The sequence below is a fragment of the Kogia breviceps genome, chromosome 1 (genome assembly GCF_026419965.1).
Source record: "Kogia breviceps isolate mKogBre1 chromosome 1, mKogBre1 haplotype 1, whole genome shotgun sequence".
Lineage (NCBI taxonomy): Eukaryota > Metazoa > Chordata > Mammalia > Artiodactyla > Physeteridae > Kogia > Kogia breviceps.
In genome coordinates, this window is record NC_081310.1 from 66,910,328 (window position 1) to 66,923,127 (window position 12,800).

Sequence of the window (12,800 nt, forward strand, 5' to 3'; positions counted from 1 at the left end):
GGGTGGTTCTCACTCAGGTTCTCTCATGAGATGGTAATCAAGTTGTTGGCCATCTCTACAAGTCATCTGAAGGCTTGACTGGGGCTAGATGATCCATTTCCAAGCTCTCTCATATAGACTTCAGTTTCTTACCATGTGGACCTCTCCACTGGGCTGCTCAGGATTTTTCCAAACATTAGTTTCTGGTTACATAAATTTCAAACCTTGTCTCTCCTCCACAATGTACATGCCACTTATATCAAGATATGACCTCTGGCCCTACAACTGTGGGTCATAATGCCAGAGGAATCTACATAGCAGGTAATAGGGGTATTGTTGAAAGCCATTTCTACACCTAAATGTCTGGCAGTAACTTAACTCTAAGTGAAAGTGACTGTACACCACATAAATAAAATCCAAAATATTTGTATCCCAACTCAACTTCCTCTTAGCAAGATTCCAAAAATGTCCAACAAGGGGAAGGTATTGGAGAGAGAGTCTGAGTGAAAAGAAACAAGGATCTTAGTCATTGCTCTGAAAATATCTTACTTATGGAATTGTATAGTAACCACATGAGCATATTGCTAAGGCCTTGCCCAGAGCCTTGAAGGGGGCTTGTGCAAGTAAGGGGCCTGAAGGTTAAACTTCTTTAGCTTCATGCTAAATCCTCCTCTCTTTGTATAGTATGTTGACTGTGGAGCCATGTGATCTGGATTCAAATCCTGGCCTGTCCCTCCTCTGAAGCTCTAGCCAACTCTGTGGGCTCCACAAGTTGGCAGTAGCCCTATTTTTGTACTTCCGACATTAGAGAACAGAATGGGAGGGGAACTACCACATGAGTAGCTAGTCCCTTCTCTGACCCAGTGTCCATCACTACTATCCATCAACCTTCCTCTTTTTCTTCCTGCCTTTGGGTCTCAAATGTCTGACATGAGTAAGGAAATAGGAACCAACAGACTCTCCTAGCAAGGACCCTTGCACAGGAGTCACAAATACCTGTTAACTGCAATGGATAAATTTAAAACTTCTTGCTCTAGCTGCAAGACCAGAGCTGGTATCGCTGAAATCAACCTTCCTAGGACTGCCTTCCCCTCTTCACTCCCAGTGCTTTTCGTATTTCCTTATATAGAATTTTTTCCTTGATATTTAATTTTGGAATGGGGTAACTGTAGTTCTGTTGGGTGATGGGTTAGTTAAGAAAAAGCAGATTAGGTTCTCATTCCCATTTATCTTATACTAAGTATTCTTCTATGTTTAGGTTGCTGTGCTAGGCATTGTGAGGAATCCCAAATAGGCATAATATGTGGAATTGCCCATGTGGAACTTTTCCAGAAGACATGATAAACGTAAAGATAAATAACTGCCATGTACTGTACATCAAGTGTCCAGCTATAGTTTAGACCTGGGATTACAAACTCAAATGCTTACATGAGCCAGACATGCATATATATGAGAACAATGAGCCAGGTGTAAGAATAAAACTCGAGGGACTTCCCTGGTGGTCCAGTGGTTAAGAATCCACCTTCCAATGCAAGGGATGTGGGTTCGATCCCTGGTCAGGGACCTAATATCCCACATGCCGTGGGGCAACTAAGCCCATGTGCTACAACTACTGAGCTCGTGAACTCTGGAGCCTGTGCGCTACAACTAGAGAGAAGCCTATGCGCCACAACTAGAGAAGCACATGAGCCACAATGAAGAGCCTGTGCACTGTAATGAAAAGATCCCGCATGCAGCAATGAAGATCCTGCATGCTGCAAATAAGACCTGATGCAGCCAAATAAGTAAATAAATAAATAAATATTTTAAAAATTATTTTTTAAAAAAAGAATAAAACTTGAGAATGCATGCCCTAGCTAAAGGTCCCACTGTTACATTCAACTCCAGCCCAGACTTGCCAGGATGGAATGCCTGATTTTTCTTTCTTTTTTTTTTTTTTTTAAATCTTTATTAGAGTATAACTGTTTTACAATGGTGTGTTAGTTTCTGCTTTACAACAAAGTGAATCAGTTATACATATACCTGATTTTTCAATGGAAGCCAGAAATTCAGATTTTTATGTGAAAATTTATGATTAAGCTGATTCAAATGAAACAAACAAACAAAATCACTTCATGGCCTGGCCTGCAACTCTACTTTAGTTCTAGAAAGGAAGAGGTGGTCATTGAAAAGTGCAGTGTTCCAGGAAATACTTCCTGGAGGGAGTGAGACCTAAGCTGACCTTACAGTAGGACAGAGTGAGAGGTAAGTGAAGACTATGTTAGGGAGATCCCTGAAGCAGCTAGGAGAGAAATTCAGCGGGGGAAGAGTCTACAGACTATAGGAAGAGAGAACATTGTAGGGGCTTCCCTGGTGGCGCAGTGGTTAAGAATCCACCTGCCAATGCAGGGGACACGGGTTTGAGCCCTGGTCCGGGAAGATCCCACATGCCATGGAGCAACTAAGTCTGTGTGCCATAACTACTGAGCCTGCACTCTAGAGCCCGCAAGCCACAACTACTGAGCCCACATGCCACAACTACTGAAGCCCATGCTCCTAGAGCCCGTGCTCCACAACAAGAGAGGCCATGCAATGAGAAGCCCGTGCACCGCTACGAAGAGTAGCCCCCAGTCTCTGCAACTAGAGAAAGCCTGCATGCAGCAGCAAAGACCCAATGCAGCCAAAAATAAATAAGTAAAAAAAAAAAAGAGAGAACATTGTAAAAGTAGGTTGGAGAAAGATTATGGAGGCCCTTGAATGTTGGAAAGGCATTTGAATAATAATCCTTGGACATTAGGAATTCCTTGAAGACTTTGGAACAGGGACAGAAAGGTAGAGGATGTGACATTTGCAAACTTGTGTTTTATAAAGGCTAAACTAGTGGTGATGTTCAGCAGGAGTGATGACAGTAAAGAGTCAATGGGAGAATCGAGGAGTGGTCCCTTATTGATCCTACCCATGATCCCCTCTTGTCTCTTGTATTATTTTTTTTAAGGTAAGACATAGCTTCTATTGTCATTGTTTTCTTTTCAAATATTTATTTATTTATTTTGGCTGTGCCAGGTCTTAGTGGACTCCTTAGTTGCAGCATGCAGACTCTTAGTTGTGGCACGCGTGCGGGATCTAGTTCCCCCACTGGGGATCAAACCCGGACCCCCTGCATTGGGAGCATGGAGTCTTACCCACTGGACCACCAGGGAAGTCCCCATTGTCATTGTTTTCTAAAAAATGGCACTACACTGTACATACCATTCTGAGACTTGTTCTTCTCACTTAAAACTATCTGGAGTTCTTCCTAAGCTGGCATGTGTGTGTCATCTCAACCTTAGTTCAGCTGCAAAGAGCTCTGCACGGAGTTTTGAATCTCCCACTTACAGAGTAGGGTACACCCAGAGCCATGCAGCAGCTTCTCTACTGACAACTCCACTAAGAGTGATCTTGACCCATTTGAGTCTTTGCTTTTAGGGTATGAGGGGGACACTATGAGCACTTAAGAGGGTTCCTGTATTTAAAAAAAAATCTTTTAAAATTGAAGTATAGTTGATTTACAATGTTATGTTAGTTTCTGGTGTACAGCAAAGTGATTCAGTTATACATATATGTATATATACATTTCTTTTTTATATTCTTTTCCATTATGGTTTATTATAGCATATTGAATATAGTTCCCTGTGCTATACACTAGGACCTTGTTGTTTATTTTTATACATAGTAGTGTGTATCTGCTAATCCCAAACTCCTAATTTATCCCCCTCTCCCTGCCTTTCCCCTTTGGTAGCTGTAAGTTTGTTTTCTATGTCTGTGAGTCTGTTTCTGTTTCATAAGTAAGTTCATTTGTGTCATATTTTAGATTCCACATATAAGTGATATCATATGGTATTTGTTTTTCTCTTTCTGACTTACTTCACTCAGTATGATAATCTCTAGTTCCATCCACGTTGTTGCAAATGGCATTATTTCATTCTTTTTTATGGTTGGGTAGTATTCCATTGTGTATATGTACACTACATCTTTTTTATCCATCCATCTGTCAATGAACATTTAGGTTGCTTCCATGTCTTGGCTATTGTAAATAGTGCTGCTATGAACATTGGGGTCCATGTATCTTTTCAAATTATAGTTTTCTCCAGATATATGCCCAGGAGTGGGATTGCTGGATGATATGGCAACTCTATATTTAGTTTTTTAAGGAACCTCCATACTGTTTTCCATAGTGGCTGCAATGTAATTCCCACCAACAGTGTAGAAGAATTCCCTTTTCTCCACACCCTCTCCAGCATTTGTTTTTGTGGACTTTTTAATGATGGCCATTCTGACCAGTGTGAGGTGGTACTTACTCACTGCAGTTTTGATTTGCATTTCTCCAATAATTAGAGATGTTGAGCATCTTCCAATGCGCCTGTTGTTCATCTGTATGTCTTCTTTGGAGAAATGTCTGTTTAGGTCTTCTGCCCATTTTTCAATTGAGTTGTTTGTTTTTTTGTTATTGAGTTGTATGAGCTGTTTGTATATTTGGGAAATAAAGCCCTTGTCGGTTGCATCATTTGCAAGTATTTTCTCCCAGTCCATAGGTTGTCTTTTCGTTTTGTTTATGGTTTCCCTTGCTGTGCAAAAGCTTGTAAGTTTGATTAGGTAACATTTGTTTATTTTTGTTTTTATTTATGTTGCCTTGGGAGATTGGCCTATGAAAACTTTGGTATGATTTATGTCAGAGAATGTTTTGCCTATGTTCTCTTCTAGGAGTTTTATGGTACCATATCTTATATTTAAATCTTTAAGCCATTTGGGTTTATTTTTGTGTATGGTATGAGGGGTGTTCTTACTTCACTGATTTGCATGCGGCTGTCCAACTTTCCCAACACCACTTGCTGAAGAGACTGTCTTTTCTCCATTGTATATTCTTGCCTCCTTTGTTAAAGATTAATTGAATGTGGGTATGTGGGTTTCTTTCTGGGTTCTCTGTTCTGTTCCATTGATCCAGTGTCTGTTTTTGTGCCAAAACCATGCTGTTTTGATGACTTCTTTGTCTGAAGTCTGGGAGGAGTATGCCTCCAGTTTCTTTCTTCTTCTTCAGGATTGCTATAGCAATTCTGGGTCTTTTATGGTTTCATATAAATTTTAGGATTATTTGTTTTAGTTCTGTGAAAAATGTCATGGGTAATTTGATAGGGATCACATTCAATCTGTAGATTGCTTTGGGTAGTATGGCCATTTTAACAATATGAATTCTCCCAATCCAAGTTATCTCTTGTATTTTAACTTGTCCCTCTCTAAGTTGTTCCCCAAAGGCTAGTAACATACATGACTCCCCATTCCATTTTTTAAAAAGGCTGGGGTGGGGGCGTAGGCGAACATTATGCTCAATTCCTTGTTTCCCTCTGGCACACCTACTTTCTCATTTTATCTTCATTGCCAAATTCCTTGGCTCTTTCTTCACCTCTCATACACTCTTCTATATATTTCATTTGGATTTATATCTGTGTGGCTTCTCTGAAATTACTGTAGTAGGGTCATTAGTTTTAAATTGAATTGATCCTTTCCTGTGCTTATTTTTCTTATTAATCAGCATTTATTGATAGTTGATTATGTGCCATACATTGTGCTAATAGCTTTATATACATTATCCAATTTAATCCTGACAATAACTCTATTAGATAAGTAATATTATTAATCTCTTTTTGCAAATGCTTATAAAGTTCTGGTGATGTGTCCAAGGTGTCATTGTTGGTAAGTGGCAAAACTAGGATTTACACCCAGGTCTGTCCAACTCCAAATCATTATGCAATCATTTGGCCTCACTCACCATTTTCTTTCTTTAATCTCCTCCTCCCATGGTTTAAAGGACAAAATTCTATCTCGGTTTCCTTTCAAATTCTCCAGCTGCCTGTTCTCTAGTTCCTTTGTAGGTTTCCCCTTCTCTATCATCTCTCACTTAGTTGTGATTCAGTCCTCAGCCCTCATCTTTTCTCACTCTGCATTCTCTCCGTGGGTTATTTCATCCATTTCCTTGGTTTCGACTATGAATTAATTATATGTGGTGACTCTCAGATCTGTATCTCCGACCCAGATCTCTCTCCAACTGGTTTTAGGAATCTTTGATCGGATGTTTCAGAGGCACTACAAATTCCAAACAAAAACTGAAATCATCATCTTGTCCCCGACATCTATACTTCCTCCTGAAGTCTTTGTCTTAGTGGATGGTGCCACTCACCATCCACCCAGTTACTGAGGTCAGAAATCTGGGAAAGGGGACTTCTCTGGTGGTCCAGTGGCTAAGGCTCTGTGCTCCCAATGCAGGGGAGCCGGGTTCGATCCCTGGTCAGGGAACTAGATCCAACATGCCTCAAGTAAGTGTTCACATGCCACAACAACAAAAAAAGATCCCGCATGTGGCAACGAAGATCCCACGTGCCACAACTAAGACCCAGTGCAGCCAGATAAATAAATATTAAAAAAAAAAAAAAGGAAATCTGGGAATCAATGAGGACTTCTCTCTTTTCTCACCTTCCATATCTCAATACTTAGGAAATCCTATTGACTTTACCTCCTAAATATCTCTTGAATATTCCTTTTTCTTTTCCATTCCCATTTCTTCTGCTTAGTTTAGGCCTTTATCACCTGTTGCTCATTTTCCAGATTGCTGCCACAGCCAGCTTCCTCATTGCTTTTGCTGCCTGTCCATCTTGCCCTCTCCTTAGTCTTCCTTCCAAACAGAATTTCTCCCTACCACAGGATTTCTCTTTCTAAAATGCAAGTATAGGGCTTCCCTGGTGGCGCAGTGGTTGAGAGTCCGCCTGCCGATGCAGGGGACATTGGTTCGTGTCCTGGTCCTGGAAGATCCCACATGCCGTGGAGCAGCTAGGCCCGTGAGCCATGGCCGCTGAGCCTGCGCATCCGGAGCCTGTGCTGCGCAACGGGAGAGGCCACGACAGTGAGAGGCCCGCGTACCGCAAAACAAACAAATAAACAAACAAACAAACAAATAAAATGCAAGTATAATGTAAACAACACACACACACACACACACACACACACACATACTTACTTACTTATGCACAGAAAAGTTTCTGGAAGAATCTATTAATAGTGGTTAATTGAAGAGAGAGGAGCTGGATGTCTGAGGTGGAATGGAGACTTTTATTATATTTTTTTGTACTGATTCAAATATTATTTTACTATATATGTGTTACTTTTATTATATAAAAACTAGTTTCTAAAAATGACTTCTCTATACTTTGACCTAGAAATTCTACATCTAAAAGTTTATCCTATCCTTGTACATACACATGAGCAAAAGTGACATATGTACATGGATATGATATAACCTAAATACCTATAAATACTATAATGGCTAAGTACAAAAATAGTACAGACATACAATGAATTTCTACACTGTCATGAAGAAGAATGATGTGCTTTGTACTATGTACCTCTGTGTATTAATGTGCATGAACATGCAAAAGAGCATATTCTATGATATACCACTTATATATCACAGAACATCTCTGAAAGATTTTTTAATAGACTTAAACAGTAGTTGCTTGTAGGGAGGGACAAGGGGACAGGGGAAATCTCCTATGTAGCATGGGAGGAAGCTTACTTTCACTGGCTTACAGTGTTTGAATTTTATACCATGTTTATGTATTAATCTACACAAAATTTTTTAAATGCATATAATTTTAATAGGTAATATCCATTTCATGAAAAGAGGCACAATTCACTCGGATTGTCCTATAATGACTGGAAGCTATCTTGCTTCTCCAAGCTGCTTTATCACTCATTCTTTGCAGATACACAGTTTTATGCAAAATGAAGGAAGATTAAACTGGTAATGGTTTTAGTTTGGCTAAATATGGTTTTCTACATTGGTATACATGGTGTTACTGAAGATATACTGGTCACTCCTCTTACCCTCTCTTCCATGTTCACAAACACGTATTCTCTCTGTATTGTGTTGATAAGCTCTTCAAAACACATAATATGCCCCTTAATTTGGACTTTTTTATGAATCAGAACAATTCCAAACCTGTATGTTAAAATTAAACATTACTCCCCTATTGAAAACCCTTCCAATCCGGTTCATTGCCTTTAGGATAAATTCTAAGCTTCTATTAATATCTATTATTATTAAAAATCTTACTCCTGCCTACCTATTCATCCTGAAAACTTGCTAGTCCACTCTCCCCCAGTTCTTTGCTTTGTCTTGTTGAATAACCTGCAGTAACCTGAATGTGTCCTACTTCTCAAGCCCCCGTACTTTTACACATGTAGTTTATTCTGCCCCCAAATTCCTTTTTTCCACCCTCAGTCAACCTACTGACTGGTTACCTCTGAGTTCCAGCAGCCTGTGCTTTGTCACATGGTTTAGGAATTGGCTTATTGCTCATTTGTTTCTTTCCACACACTGTAAACTCATTGAGAACAGCAACATCTTGCTCATCTTCATAACCCCAGTGCATCAAGGCATTCAATATGTGTTTGAATGAATTTGGGGGAGTAAATGCTAAGATTGCATACATAGGGGAATAGGGTTTAACGGCCAGGGAGAGGAATTTGGATAATTACAAATAAGGAACCACTGTTCCTTGCGCAAGGGAATGATGTGACAAAATGGACTGGGGGAGAGAGAGAGAGAGGCTGGAGGGGGAGAGATTAGATAGTCAGATGTTGGGAGCAATTTGGGTATAAAGAAATGAGGACTAATATTAGGGCTGTGGCCTTGGGATGGGTAGGGAAAGCCTAAGGGGAAACTGGTTTGGGGAGAAGGAGAGTTTATAGGCAGAAACAGGCAATAATAGTAATAGCTACCATTTGTTGAAAATCTGTACCATGTACATGCTAAGTGTTTTACAGGCCTGGGTGAACCTTGAGCTTTTGCTGAGAGTTTAACAATGCCCCTCCCCCGGTGCATCTATTTGCTTTTGGGGTTTGATTGCTGTGGTTGCTAGATTCTGGTGGAATCCCTTGTATCTTTCTGCAGTCATTAATTTATTTAGAAACTAATCCATCCCACAAAACAGAGGGAACAGGAACTCTGACCCCACTGAGATTTAAGGTTACAAAACATGACTGATGGGACTTCCCTTGTGGCACAGTGGTTAAGAACCTGCCTGCCAATGCAGGCGACACAGGTTTGATCCCTGGTTCGGGAAGATCCCACATGCCACGGATAAACTATGCCAATGCACCACAACTACTGAGCCTGTGCTCTAGAGCCCGCGAGCCACAACTACTGAGCCTGTGTGCTGCAGCTGCTGAAGCCCACATGCCTAGAGCCCGTGCTGCACAACAAGTGAAGCCACTGCAATGAGAAGCCCGCATACTGCAATGAAGAGTAGCCCCCACTCGCCGCAACTAGAGAAAGCCCACGCGCAGCCACGAAGACCCAAGGCAGCCAAAAAATAAATTAATTAAATTAAAATAAATAAATAAACTTAAACAAACAAACAAACAAAAACAGCATGAGTGATGAATGGGGAAGGCCCAGGCAAGGCAAGTTTTCAGGAAAGGACAATCAGATTCCTAACAGGAAAATCCCTACGGGGTAAAATGGACTTGGGCCAGTGACCTAAATTCAATTCAAAGTTCTAAAGGGGAGTCCCTTTGACAGTGTACTGAGTGGTGGTGACTCCGGAGGACTGTATGCATGTGAATTGAATGAGCTTACCACTTGCAGAGCCAGGCAGTTTTGCCTTGGGTTTAGTTGAAATGGAATATGTTCCCTCCCATTTCACTAAAGTTGTGCTGTCTGTGGAAACCTAGAGAGGTCTAAACTAAGGTCTTTAGGAGTCAGGAGACTAGGGTTTTATTCCTTCAGGATTTCTGGGGTGTAAGCCAAGAAACTGATACCAGTGCCGTTGATGGATTTCTAGCTCTACTGAGTGGTGGATCTGTAGTTCCATTATTAGCAGTGGCAGCAGGTGCCTGGCTGCCCACGCTGGGGCAGAGGCCAGAGGGCATGAATGACTTGGTCAGAGTGGTGTCTCCGAGGGGTGGTTAGGGACCAGAAATTGGGCCCAGCTCAAAGTATATTTTAGTCTCCTTTTCACCAATGGGCTGAAGTAACAAGCAGTAACCAGGCCTATTTATGGACATATAGGCGTCATGGGGATTATCAAAAGCAGGAGCAGAAAGTAATCCCTGGAAAAGGCTGTAGCTTCTTATTTGTCAAACAGGTAGAGACTCACAACACCTGGAGTGTTGTTAGGAATACAATTCTCAGACCTACTGAATCAGAAAAACTGTAGTTTAACAAGCCCTCCAGGTGATTCAAATAAATATTAAAGTTTGAGAATCACTGATAGAACATCACTGCAAAAGTAAAATCATTTAGATTGAGAAAGACAAACACTGTATTAACTGAAAAAAAAGTTGCACAACCTAAAAGTTGAGAATTATGTTTTATTCGGCAGACTTACTGAGGACTTAAACCTGGGATACAGACACTCAGATAGCTCTGAGGGACTGTTCCAAGGAGAAAAGAGAGGAGCCAGTATATATAGGAGTTTTTGCTGGGAAAAAAAACCCCCATGTATTCAAACATCAAAAGATTACTGACATCTCAAGTAATGATTTTAGTACCTTTCTATGTATGGGAAGATGCAAGAGTCTGGGCTCATTGAAACTATTCTTTTGATATGCATTTTAACTATCTAGGGCCAGTATCCTGTTTTTCTCCATCCTGAATTCCCCTCAGGTTGTACCATCAGGGGCTGCTGCAGTAGCTGATGGTTTTATGGCTATAACATCCTTTGTTTACTGAAATGGCAGGCGACATTCTTTGTCTACAGTGTGTGATATCACTTATGTGTGGAATCAAAAAAATAAAAGAAACTAGTGATTATAACAAAAAAGAAACAGACTCACAGATGTAGAGAACAAACCAGTGGGGAGAGGGAAAGGGGGAGGAGCAAGATAGGGGAAGGGGACTAAGAGGTACAAACTACTATGTATAAAATAAATAAGCTACAAGGATAAATAGTACAGCACAGGGAATATAGCCAATACTTTATAATAACTATAAATGGAATATAACCTTTAAAAATTGTGAATCACTATGTTGTATACCTGAAACTTATATAATATTGTACATCAACTATACCTCAGTTTAAAAAAAGTAAAATCATTTGAACTCAGGCTAATGACATCTTAGATATAGACTCTCTATAATCTATAATCCTCAGAACAACCCATTTTACTGACAGAGAAACTGAAGTCACTATGAGCTCTATGTTGGCAAATCCAAAGAACATCTCCATGCCCCTTCTCACTCAACCTCTCAGCATCGTTGGCCATGAATGACCACTCCTTCTTTGGGACACTCTCTTCACATGGCTTCTATGACAACATACTCTCATAGTCTTCCTCCTATAGCATCAGGCAATCAGTGTGTTTTCCTGGCTCTTTTCTCCAACTTTCAAATGATGGAGCTCCAAAACTGGGACTTGCATCTCCTTCTTTCCTCTATCCTGATTATCTCCCTAGGGGACCACTTCCCCTTCCATGGCTTTAAATGCTGTCTATGGGCTTGTGACTCCCTAAACTCCAAACTTTCATCTAATTACCTACTTCACCTCTCTACTCAGCTCTCTAAAATATATCAAACATAATATACCCAAAGCAGAGCTCTTAATTCCCCACTCCAAAACTTGTTTCTCCTCAGTCTTCCCCACCCCAGCAAATGACATACCATCTACTCATCATCTATTTGCTTAGGCCCCAAACCCAGGAGTCATCCCTGATATCCTCTAAGACTAGTGTAACTGTTGAGAATATAGACTCTGCCAAAGGCAAAGTTTTCCTGAAGAACTTTGCATCAAAGGTGGAGCCTTTTCCCACAATTAAGAGATCAAAGATTTTTGGTAAAAAGAATGGTAAAAAATTTGTCCCAAGTGTTGGCTGTCAACTTTCATATCAGATCAAGCAGATTTTTCAACTGTGAGGTATCCCAGGGCTATCCAAGGCCCCACAAATTGGCATCCAGATAAGTCTTTGCCTATGAAACAAGATAATATTTGTGAAAGTGCCTACTACAGTGCTTCAGGAAGTGTGATGGTGAAGAGGGCTTGGGACTGCTTAGACATACCCCAAGACTGCAGGACAGATCTACTAGAAGTTGGTTTTCTAAGCCCTCAGACCCATCCATGTATTGCCAAAGTGCCATGTGAGACAGTGAGCATCAGATGACTTATTCAGTGTTGACGGGGTCTGCTGATTGAATTTGATGGACTGACTGATACATGAAGAAACTTCTCTTCCCCCATCATCCAGACCTGAACACAGGCTAACTGTGCAAAGGCATAAAACAGGCTCTCTTCCTTACATGGGCTTCTGGGAGTCAATTAAGGGTTAATTAATTAATTATTTTTGTTTGTTTTAAGGACTGCTTGGTATCCCTGGGCACACAGATAGTACAACCTAATAGGGCTTAAGATATATAAAAAAGAACTAAACAAAGAATTTTAATTCTCTAATTAATTAAGAGGCTAAGCCTGTTGAGAATAGCATTAAAAAAAATCAACACTGGCCCAAACCCTAGTGAGGTGGCCAGCTGAATGTGTTTATGCTGACCTTTGGCTAACAGAGTGGCTGTAACTAACTGAAGATGAACTATAGCTTGTCAGCTCAGTGGTTCTCAACCTTTCTATGTAACATCCCAAGCATCACATTTCAACGAATATTATCGAACCTGCTTTAATCCTGGGAGAAACTATATCTAACAGAAGATACAGGAGACTCCAGAATGAACTCTGTATCAGGCTGAATAAGCCAGAACATTTTTCTTTTTAATCAAGTAACTCAAACATAAAAAATAATAAAGGTGAACCTTCTGGTTCTTTCCA